Here is a 12,497-nt window from a genome sequence, read left to right as displayed (position 1 = left end):
AGTGAAACACGTCACCTAGTAACCTAATTCACAAGCTGAGTGGCGTATTTATATACATACTTGTGTACGAATGCTACAGACAGACCCTTAAGGCTCTGTTGACATTTTTTTTTTCCTTAAAGAAAGCAATGAACTGGTAAAAAAAAAAATATATATATATATATTATTATTATTTATTATTAAAGCGCCATTCATTCCATAGCGCTGTACATACATATATATATATATATATATATTTTTTATTTATTTATTTATTTTTTACAGGGAGGGGTAGAGGCGGATTCTAAGGCCTAAAAGAGGTTGTTCCATCACAGGCAATGGGGGCATATTGCTAGGATACGCCCCCATTGCCTGATAGGTGCTGGGACCTGCACCTAAACTGAGAATGGAGCGGGGAGAGCGGTGGCTGGACGACCACGACCATCACCAAAAGCTGTCCCCATACAAGTAAATGGGAGTGCACTGCGCTTGTGCGGCCACCACTCCTATTCATTTCTATGAGGCCAACGGAAATAGCTGAGCCAGCTGGCTCGGCTATTTACGGCGACCCCATAGAAATGAATGGAGGGCGGCTGCGCATGCGCAGTGCACCCTCCACCACTTTTCCCTGCTCCGTTCTTGGTGTAGGTGCGGGTTCCAGCACTGGGACCTGTACCTATCAGACAATGGAACATATCCTAGAGATACACCCCCATTGTCTATGAAGGGGCAAACCCTTTAAGGGCCTTACACAGGACGAGAATCTTAAATATAATCACTAACGAGCGTTCATAGGAACACTCGTTAGTGATTATCTGGCGGTGTAAATCTACCGCTGATTCCCCGATAAATTCACACATCAGCGTTTTGGTCACTGATTTCCATTAATGATTGTGAGCCAAAACCAGTACTGGATCCTACACAGAGATAAGGTATAATGGAAAGATCTGTATCTGTTCTGTGTTTATAATAGTTCCAATAGCCGAAGGCTATCAAAATTCAGTTTTTGGCCTCTATTATGATACTTTAAAATATAACCTTTATTATTTCTCTTAATAACAATGTGAACCAAAAAGTGCTGTAGTGGGTTAAAAGTTTTAGCTTACACCTGGTCGTGTTTTTATATTTTTGCATATAATATATAGTGAGGGTATTTTATTCATACCTCTTCAGTAGACCGAATTGTTTCTCTCTTTCTGAGATTTATTATAGTCAGCTAGAGGACAGCTACATAGTATATCTTTTTACTGAAATGTTACTATGTTACTTTTACGGCTTTGATGCCTGCTAAAATGTCACCTACCTAGCTGTCTAACTCTCCCTGCTCTGCTACATTTAGCTACAATCCTTTTATCTCTGTCTGAGTATAAAAGTTTTTCCTGCCTGGATCGGTATTACAGGGGGCGCCTGCAGCACAGCCCTCCGATCCCTTAGCGTACTAGGTGCATTGCTGCTTAATTTAAAAGCTGAATACAAGCTCCCCCGAAATGTTTCGCCGAGTACACAGCGTCTTCAGGGGTTACGAGCTGCTAATGCAGCACGTAACCAGAGCGGATCTTTTGCCGCTATTTACAGGGGGGCGGTAAGTACCGCCTCTCCCTGCAAAAACCAATTAAGATCCGCCCTGCCATCCGGACATGAATCAATGCCAATCCCGATGTATAGCCTTCATCTACCAACACCTAATTGGTGTATTTCACGATGACATCTTACCTCTCTCCTTCCAGCTCCTGCGTCGCCAACTTAGGCCTCTTTCACACTTGCGTTGTCCGGATCCGGCGTGTACTCCACTTGCCGGAATTACACGCCGGATCCGGAAAAACGCAAGTGTACTGAAAGCATTTGAAGACGGAACCGTCTTCCAAATGCGTTCAGTGTTACTATGGCACCCAGGACGCTATTAAAGTCCTGGTTGCCATAGTAGGAGCGGGGAGCGCTTGGGGCGCCCTGACGTCACTCTGAAGCGCCCGGGGAACCGCACGGACGGTAAGTATACTGCTCCCCTGCTCCCCACTACACTTTACCATGGCTGCCAGGACTTTAGCGTCCCGGCAGCCATGGTAACCACTCTGAAAAAGCTAAATGTCGGCTCCGGCAATGCGCCGAAACGACGTTTAGCTTAAGGCCGGATCCGGATCAATGCCTTTCAATGGGCATTAATTCCGGATCCGGCCTTGCGGCAAGTGTTCTGGATTTTTGGCCGGAGCAAAAAGCGCAGCATGCTGCGGTATTTTCTCCGGCCAAAAAACGTTCCGTTCCGGAACTGAAGACATCCTGATGCATCCTGATGCATCCTGAACGGATTTCTCTCCATTCAGAATGCATTAGGATAATCCTGATCAGGATTCTTCCGGCATAGAGCCCCGACGACGGAACTCTATGCCGGAAGACAAGAACGCAAGTGTGAAAGAGCCCTTAGTCTCTGTGGTAATAAACCATAGTTGCATCGCGCATGGCCCGATAGTTATTTTTTCAGGGCTTCACACTGAACACAGGAGGGGAGGGGAACAGTAACTGGGCCTGCAAACTAGGGAAGAAACTACTACCTATCAATATGAATAGACCTTGAAGGTAGGAATATTCTTAAGCAGGATACCTAGGCCCTGATTTTCCTATAAGGCACTGGAATAAGTATAGGACCAGAGACAACCCATTCCTCCCCAGATGGACGAATGGAAGTCTCTGTCTCAGGCCTAGAAACAACAACAGGGAATATAACAAATACAAACAAACACAACACTTAACTTCTGTAGAGATGGAAGAACAGAAACACCAGAGAGGATCTCACACCAGCTCAACCAAACCCAAATGAAGCTATCAACTGCATAGTCAGAAGGGTGGGGTGAGAGTATAAAGGGTAGAAGTGATAACCACTGAGCAACAGCTGAGAAAAGGGGAGTGGTCATTAACCCTATCAACACTGAATCAAGAGAAATCAAGGAGGCTGTTAGATTCCTCCATGCTCAGCCAATCTCCTTGATTTCCTGACATCAGTCACCTGAGGGACCGTGACAGTACCTCCCCTTTCTACGGGTGACCTCCGGGCACCCAGGACCTACCTTATCAGGATGGGCTCTGTGAAAGGCCTTCACCAGACGATTCACATTATCATCGGCCGCTGGAACCCACATCCTCTACTCTGGTCCGTAATCCTTCCAGTGGACGAGATACTGGAGGGATCTACAGAGAACTCGGGAGTCCACAATCCTGTTGATTTGAAATTCTAAATTACCGTCCACCATCACAGGAGCGGCAGGCAAGGAGGACAGCTCAACAGGTTCGACACATTTCTTCAACGACTTATGAAATACATTATGAATTTTCAAAGCCTGAGGAAGTTCAAAACGGAAGGCTACAGTGTTAACAATGACACTGATCTTATATGGACCAATAAATCTTTGGCCCAACTTCCAAGAAGGTACCTTAAGCTTAATGTTTCTTGTGGACAGCCACACAGAATCACCCACTCTCAGGTCCGGACCATTCATACGTCTCCTGTCAGCCACACGCTTATACCTGTTACCCATCTTTTTCAGGTTATTTTGAATTTTCCGCAAAATCGAAGACAAAGAAGAGGAAAATCGTTCCTCCTCAGGAACACCGGAAGTTTGAGAACCAGAAAATGTGCCAAACTGTGGATGAAATCCATATGCCCCAAAAAACTGTGAATTATCAGTGGACCCCCGTCTACGGTTATTAATGGCAAACTCAGCTAACAACAAGAATAAAGACCACTCCTCCTGGTTCTCCGAAACAAAACATCCCAAGTAAGTCTCCAGATTCTGATTGGTGCGCTCCGTCTCTCCGTTCGACTGAGGAAGAAAAGCCGAAGAAAAGGACAATTGTACCCCCAGTCAAGTACAGAACGCTTTCCAGAATCTGGAAACAAACTGAGTCCCCCGATCAGACACCACATCAGAGAAAATGCCATGTAGTTTCACAATGTTATCGACAAACACCTGTGCAAGAGTCTTGGCATTAGGTAGAGCAGGCAATGCTATAAAATGCGCCATTTTGCTAAACCGATCAACTACCACCAGGATCACGTTTTTTCCCGAAGAATTCAGTAAATCCGTGATAAAGTCCATGGACAAATGCGTCCAAGGTCTGGACAGGATGGGTAATGGAAAAAGAGATCCAGAAGGCCGAGTATGTGTCACCTTAGCATGAGCACAGGTACAACAGGCTGACACAGTCCTCAACACACTTACGTAGCCCCGGCCACCAAAATCTGCGCGAGATGAGATTGACAGTGGATATACTCTCAGGGTCAGTGGTGTAACTACCGGGGAAGCAGCTGCTTCGGGGCCCGGCGCCCCGGCAGCGTGTGTGACAGTTTATTTTCAAGTTAGTTAAATATCGATTCTTGTCTTAATGTTCAGGGCCCCTTCACAGCAGCAGCGGGCTAACCAGGCCCACTCGCTAATGTGATCTAATCTTACTGTCTCCTAAAGTCTCCTGATGTGTCTGGGATTCGAACCCACAACCTCCAATGTATCAGTGGCAAAGCATTTACCCACACAACCATAAAGGCTGCATTGCACCTGCAAAAATATGAGACTTCTACTGTTATAGCTGGCTAAGTGTACATCTATACACATGACAGCTGCCCCAACACACCCAGCACTGCTATATCTCTAAATGACAGCTGTCCCAGCACACTCAGCTCTGCTATATCTCTATATATGAGCAGCTGTCATGTGTATAGATGTACACTTAGCCAGCTATAACAGTAGAAGTCTCATATTTTTTCAGTCAGCAGCAAGGCAGCTCTTATGGTCTTGTGGTTAAGTGCTTTGCCTCTGATACAGAAGGTCGTGGGTTCGAATCCCAGCAGAAACTTTTCTGAAATACAAGCACATATATGGACATACAGGGCGGGACACAGGAAGAGGCTGCATCGCATCACTGACATGGAGGTAAGTAGAAGTGTTTATTATTATTTTTTAATACCCGACTGTTACTGCCATGGGGGGAGCGGGAGGTCCTTGATACTGGCACATGGGGGGAAGGGGGTTGGCACCTGATACTGGCACATGGGGGGGGAAGAGGGGTTGGCACCTGATACTGGCACCTGGGGGGGGAGGGGGGGTTGGCACCTGATACTGGCACATGGGGGGAGAGAGGCACTTGATACTGGCACTTTTTTGTGGGGGGGGGGAGATGGCACTATGATACTGGGACATGGGGGGGAGGAGACAGGCACTTGATACTGACACCTGGGGGGGTTGGCACCTGATACTGGCACATGGGGGGGGGAGAGGCACCTGATACTGGCACCTGGGGGGGAGGGGGGTTGGCACCTGATACTGGCACATGGGGGGGAGAGGGTTTGGCACCTGATACTGGCACATGGGGGGGAGGGAGAGAGGCACTTGATACTGGCACTTTTTTTGTGGTGGGGGGAGATGGCACTATGATACTGGGACATGGGGGTGAGGAGAGAGGCACTTGATACTGGCATGTTGGGGAGGGGGTTGGCACTTGATACTGGCACATGGGTGGGTTTGGCACTATGATACTGGCATATGGGGGGGAGAGAGGCACTTGATACTGGCACTTTTTTTTGGGGGGGGGAGATGGTACTATGATACTGGGACATGGGGGGGAAGAGAGAGTCATGTGATACTGGCACATGGGGGGTTTGGAACTATGATACTGGCACATGGGGGGTGGGAAGGAGAGAGGCACTTGATACTGGCACATTGGGGGGGAGATGGCACTATGATACTGGGACATGGGGGAGGAGAGAGGCACTTGATACTGGCATGTGGGGGGGGTTTGGCACTTGATACTGGCACATGGATGGGTTTGGCACTATGATACTGGCACATGGGGGGAAGAGGCACTTGATACTGCCACTTTTTTTTGGGGGGGGGGGGGGTGGCACTATGATACTGGGACATGGGGGGGGAAAGAGAGGCACTTGATACTGGCACATGGGGGGGTTTGGCACTATGATACTGGCACATGGGGGGTGGGAAGGAGAGAGGCACTTGATATTGGCACATTGGGGGGGGGGAGATGGCACTATGATACTGGGACATGTGGGGGGGGGGAGAAAGGCACTTGATACTGGCACATGATGGGGGGGCATCTATGGGGACACTTACTGGCACATTATTGGGGGCATTATGGGGGACACTAGGCCGGCAGCCTATCAGAGGCCGGACACTGAGGGGCATCTACTGGGGCACTATATATGGGGCATTTTATACTGGTACATTATGGGGGGCACTAGCAGGAAGGGGGAGGGGAGCTATGGGGGAATTTACTGGGGGCACTATATAGGGGTATTTTATACTGGGACATTATGGGGGCACTATGGGGAAAATTAGCTCAACTGGGGGCATTACAAGGGGGTATTTTTGCACTGTCACATTATAAGGAGAATTATTACTACTGGGGGGGCATTATAGTGGGCTTTATTACTCCCCCATGGTATGAGCCCCTAGTAGCAGCACCAGCCTCTCCCTGCTCTGCTATCCCTCTGCCCCTTCTCCAAATCCTTATTATGAAATCTTTCTCATTAGGATAAAGCACAACATCAGCTCCGCCGAGCCCCCCGCCAAAGTGTTGAAGTGGTGTCCGAGATCCCCAAGGGTCAAGTAATTGTAAGTTTTCATATGAAATATGTTTATGTTATACACATATAGCATCCACTGTGCCACACAATATACAGTATACCGCTACACTGTGCCAAAGGAGTGGGGTTTACACAGGAGGAGGGAGGTGCGAAGCGCGCTGGAGGGGCCCTTACAAATATTTGCTGTGGGGCCCAGTCACTTCTAGTTACGCCCCTGCTCAGGGTGTCCAGCCAAGACAGTACAGTGATGTTCCTCAAATACCTTATGATGCAAGTCTGAAGGAACAAACAATTTCCCTGGAGGACAAGAGTCCGGAGCATCCTCTTGGGCCTCCAACACCTTAGCCTCAAGATCAGGATATAGGGCAGATATGATTACCCCTTCAGACAAAATAGGACTAGCATTTTTAGAATCACCCCCCCCCCCCCCCCCACCCAGGAAAGCTGCGCGACAAAGCATCCGTCTTGACGTTCTTAACAGCGACCATCTGGCCTGCCTTTGATTCAGTCGTTTAGCCAACTCAAGGTAAGCCAGATTTTTGTGATCAGTAATTACCGGAATAGGATGAATTGCTCCTTCCAATCAATGGCGCAATTCTTCAAAAGCCAACTCAATGGCCAGCAATTCCCTATTACTCATGTCATAATTTCTTTCAGCAGTCGAAAAGTTTTTTTTAGAGACAAAAGCACATGGGCGCCATTTACTAGGTGAAAGACCTTGCAACAAAACTGCTCCCACCCCTACCTCGGATGCGTCAACCTCTACAATGAATGGCTGAGACACGTCTGGTTGCACCAGAATAGGGGCTGAAGCAAAACATTCTTTCACAGCAGAAAATGCTTATAATGCCGCCTCAGACCAAACAGAGAAATCGACCCCCTTCCTAGTCATGTATGTTAAAGGTTTAACCACAATTGAATAGTTGAAGATGAATTTACGGTAGAGCATCAGCTCTTTTAGATTTTTGGGTCGATCCCAGTCCAACACCGCACGGACTTTCTCGGGATCCATACGAAAACCTGAGGGTGAGAGCAGGTAAACCAGGAATTGAACTTCCTGAACAGCAAAAATTGCATTCAGCTTTTAAATTAAACAGCAATGCACCTAGTATGCTAAGGGATCGAAGGGACACGCTGCAGGCGCCCCCCTGTAATACCGATCCAGACAGGAAAAACTTTGATACTTAGAGATAGAAGGATTGTAGCTAAATGTAGCAAAGCAAGGAGAGTTAGACAGCTAGGTAGGTGACATTTCAGCAGGCATCAAAGCCGTAAAAGTAACATAGTAACATTTCAGTAAAAAGATATACTATGTAGCAGTCCTCTAGCTGACTATAATAAATCTCAGAAAGAAACAATCCGGTCTAGTGAAGAGGTATGAATAAAATACCCTCACTATATATTACATACAAAAATATAAAAACACGACCAGGTGCAAGCTGAAACTTTTAACCCACTAAAGCACTTTTTGGTTCACATTGTATTAAGAGAAATAATAAAGTTTATATTTTAAAGTATCATAATAGAGGCCAAAAACAGAATTTTGATAGCCTTCGGCTATTAGAACTATGATATTGAATTAAACAATGTCAAGGGGGGTCCTTGTTTAATTCCTTGCCCCCCGTGTCGACGATCGCAGCAAACCGCAGGTCAACTAAGACCTGCGGTTTGCTGCGTTTAGGGGTTATTCGGGTCTCTGGTGACCCGATAACCCGTAATAGGATGGTGATCGGTGGTGTTATAATACACAACCAATCACCGTCCTGCGATCCTGAGAGGTGGCGGTCACGCCACCTCTCAGGATCGCTTCTGATTGGCCGGCTGGGCAGGTGGATGGGCGCAGCGGCAATTTTGAATTGCCAGAGCTCCTCTCCCCGCTCATACAGGTCCGTGGAGCTCGGCTGTACTGTAAGTTTTTTGTGCCATCAGGCACAAATCTGTATATTTGGGAGAAGTGGGGAGAGGAAGATTAGGCAGGAATAGTGAGGGAGAATTAGGGGAAAAAAAAGTTTTTTTATTTTGGTCTAGCACCCGGATCGGGTGTCTGGGGTCCACACACACACATTTTTTTTGGGCGCAAGTGTTATATATATTTTTTTGCATGCTCTGACTGTGGCCGGCATTCTTAACGTCCGGCCACTGTTAGCGCATCGCCCACCCCACCGCTGATCAGCTTCATACCGCTGATCAGCACGTTAGAATATTTTTTTTTTGGGGGGGGGATTTTCAATTTTATTAATTCATTTTTTCTAAAAAAAATTCTGTTAGGTGTAGGGCAAAGTACGTGAACACCCATCCCCCACACACACGCACACTGAATAAAGTTTTCCACGCACGCAGACACACACACTCCCCTATGGCCGCCGGACGTTCTCGGCCGAGGAGGCATATACGCCCTGCTTGCCTCCAAATCCGAGAGTCCCAGCGAGGGCGAGGATGACCCCACTTTCCTCTTGTCATCCGCGAGCCCCCAAGGCAGTGGAGACGCCGCCAGGCGGAGCAAGGGGACCGCCATGCCAGGGACCCTGTGGCCCACACTAGTACAAGCAGCTCTGGGGCTCGTACTAGTTTTCTGGCCCACCAAATAAGTCCACCTGAGCCCCCTACCGGTGAACTTGTCTGGTGTACCCCAGAGCATTTTGAGCCTGTGATTCCTGATTTTGTGGGCCAAGCAGGAATCCAGATTCCCACAGTGGACTTCACAGAATACGACTATTTTAGTCTTTTTTTCAGTGACCATTTTGTGAATCTGATGGTGGAGCAAACAAACCTGTACGCCCAACTGTTCATTGCTCAACACCCAGCCTTTTTGGCTAGGGCCAGTGGCTGGAATCCGGTCAGTGCAGCCGAGATGAGGACGTTTTGCGGCCTCGTGCTGCATATGGGCCTAGTCACAAAAAACAGTGTCAGGCATTACTGGAGTGGGGACGTTCTCTACCAGACCCCACTTTACAGTACAGCCATAATACGTACCCGGTTTGAGGCCATCTGGAAAGGCCTACATTATGCAGATAATGCAGCATGTCCGCCCCAAGGTGATCCTGCCTATGACCGCCTGTACAAAATCAGGCCGGTCATCGATCACTTCGGGGCCAAATTTTTGGAGGCCTATGTACCTGGAAGGGAGGTCGCGGTTGATGAGTTTCTCATTGCTTTCAAGGGGGGACTCATTTTCCGCCAGTATGTTCCCTCTAAGCAGGCGAGGTATGGCGTGAAGCTGTACAAACTTTGTGAGAGTACCTCAGGGTACACTTACAAGTTTCGTGTGTACGAGGAGCGAGATTCCTGTATTCAACCCACAGAATGTCGCCTCACTCTGGGTGTTAGCGGGAAACTTGTGTGGGACCTTATGCACCCACTGCTAGATAAGGGGTTACCACCTGTATGTGGATAAGGCTACTTTCACACTGCCGTTCGGGTGTCCGCTTGTGAGCTCCGTTTGAAGGGGCTCACAAGCGGCCCCGAACGCATCCTTACTGCCCTAATGCATTCTGAGTGGACGCGGATCCGCTCAGAATGCATCAGTCTGGCAGCTTTCAGCCTCCGCTCCGCTGCTTGCAGCGTTCGGGTGTCCGCCTGGCCGTGCGGAGGCAAGCGGATCCGTCCAGACTTACAATGGAAGTCAATGGGGACGGATCCGCTTGAAGATGACACCATATGGCTCAATCTTCAAACGGATCCGTCCCCCATTGACTTTCAATGTAAAGTCTGGACGGATCCGTTCAGGCTACTTTCACACTTAGAATTTTTTTTAAACTATAATGCAGACGGATCCGTTCTGAACGGATCCAAACGTCTGCATTATAGGAGCGGATCCGTCTAAGCAGACATCAGACGGGCCCGCTCTGAACGGCAGTGTGAAAGTAGCCTAACTTTTATGCTAGTATCCCCTTGTTCCAGTCCCTCGCCGCCAGATCCACGTCCACTTGTGGGACCGTGCAGAAAAATCAACGCGGCCTCCCTACCCACCCCCTCCAGGTACCTATCCCTAGGGGTGAGACCCGTGCCCTTACCAGTGGAAACCTGTTGCTGGTCAGATATAAGGACAAGAGGGATGTCCTTGTACTGTCCACAATTCACGGTAACGGCATCACCCCTGTCCCTGTGTGAGGTACCGCGGCAACGGTCCTCAAGCCCGATTGTATCGTCGACTACAATCGGTATATGGGAGGAGTGGATCTCTCTGATCAAGTCCTCAAGCCATATAACGCCATACGCAAAACCCAGGAATGGTACAAAAAAGTTGCGGTCTACTTGGTACAGGTTGCTTTGTGCAACTCTTTTGTGCAGAGTGTGTAACAGGAGGGGGATACGGAAGGACACCACCACTCAGTGTGACACGTGCCCCGATCATCCGGGCCTCTGCATTGACGGTTGCTTCAGGGAGTACCACACTTCCATGGAGTACTAAATTTATAATCCCCTTCCCCAATTTTAATTCCATTTAGCCACTGACAATCGAAAAAAACTATGGTTCTTAGATTTGAGACACTAAAACAAAAAATTTATTTTTTTCAAAAATATTATTTTGTAAAACTAAAATAAATAAAAAAAAGTAGACATATTAGATATCGCCGCACCCGTAAGAATCTGCTCTATAAAAATACCCCATGACATAACCCCTCAGATGAACACAGTCAAATTTTTTAAATAAAAATGGTGCAAAAATAAAAAGGGATTTTTTTGTCACCTTACATCACAAAAAGTGTAATAGCAAGCGATTAAAAAGTCATATGCCCCCCAAAATAGTGCCAATAAAACCATCCTCTCATCCCACAAAAAATGAGCCCCTACCTAAGATAATCGGATAAAAAATAAAAAAAATTAAAATAAATTACTCTTAGCATATGGAGATACTAAAATGTTTTTTTTTTGTTTATAAAAAGGATAATATAATGCAAAACCTAAATAAATTTTAAAAAAGTACACATATTAGGTATCGTCGCGTCTGTAAGAATCTGCTCTATAAAAATACCCCATGACTAGGGATGAGCGAACCCGAACTGTATAGTTCGGGTTCGTACCGAATTTTGGGGTGTCCGTGACACCTACCCAAACCCGAACATTTTCGTAAAAGTCCAGGTTCGGGTTCGGTGTTCGGCGCTTTCTTGGCGCTTTTTGAAAGGCTGCAAAGCAGCCAATCAACAAGCATCATACTACTTGCCCCAAGAGGCCATCACAGCCATGCCTACTATTGGCATGGCTGTGATTGGCCAGTGCAGCATGTGACCCAGCCTCTATATAAGCTTGGGTCACGTAGCGCTGCACGTCACTCTGCTGATACAAGCGTAGGGAGAGGTTGCAGCTGCGACGTTAGGGCGAGATTAGGTAGATTAACTCCTCCAAAAGACTTCATTCAGTGATCGATCTACAACTGTGGATCATTGAAGTGCTGATATTCAATTGCTCACTGTTTTTAGGCTGCCCAGAGCGTTTTTATATCACTTTTTTCTGGGGTGATCGGCGGCCATTTTGTGGCTTGTGGTGCGCCAGCACAAGCTACCACCAAGTACTTTTCACCATCAATAGTGTGGTTATTTTTTGCTATATCCTACATCAGGGTCAAGCTGTCATCAAGTGCATTTAACCATCAATAGTGTGGTTATTTTTTGGCCATATACTACATCAGGGGCAAGCTGAGCTTGTGTCACCCAAGTGCATTTAACCATCAATAGTGTGGTTATTTTTTGCTATATCCTACATCAGGGTCAAGCTTTCATCAAGTGCATTTAACCATCAATAGTGTGGTTATTTTTTGGACATATACTACTTGAGGGGCAAGTTGAGCCTGTCACCCAGCGCCTAAAAAATAGGCCTCACATTTATATTCAACCAAATCTGTACTGTTTTAGCTGGTCAAGTTATTGTTTGTGACCGTCAAAGCACAGTTTTTGTTCTGGGTTGAAAAACAATTCCCAAATTTGCAATTCTC

This window comes from Bufo bufo, chromosome 3 (genome assembly GCF_905171765.1).
Source record: "Bufo bufo chromosome 3, aBufBuf1.1, whole genome shotgun sequence".
Taxonomy (NCBI): domain Eukaryota; kingdom Metazoa; phylum Chordata; class Amphibia; order Anura; family Bufonidae; genus Bufo; species Bufo bufo.
This window is presented reverse-complemented; position numbering follows the sequence as displayed.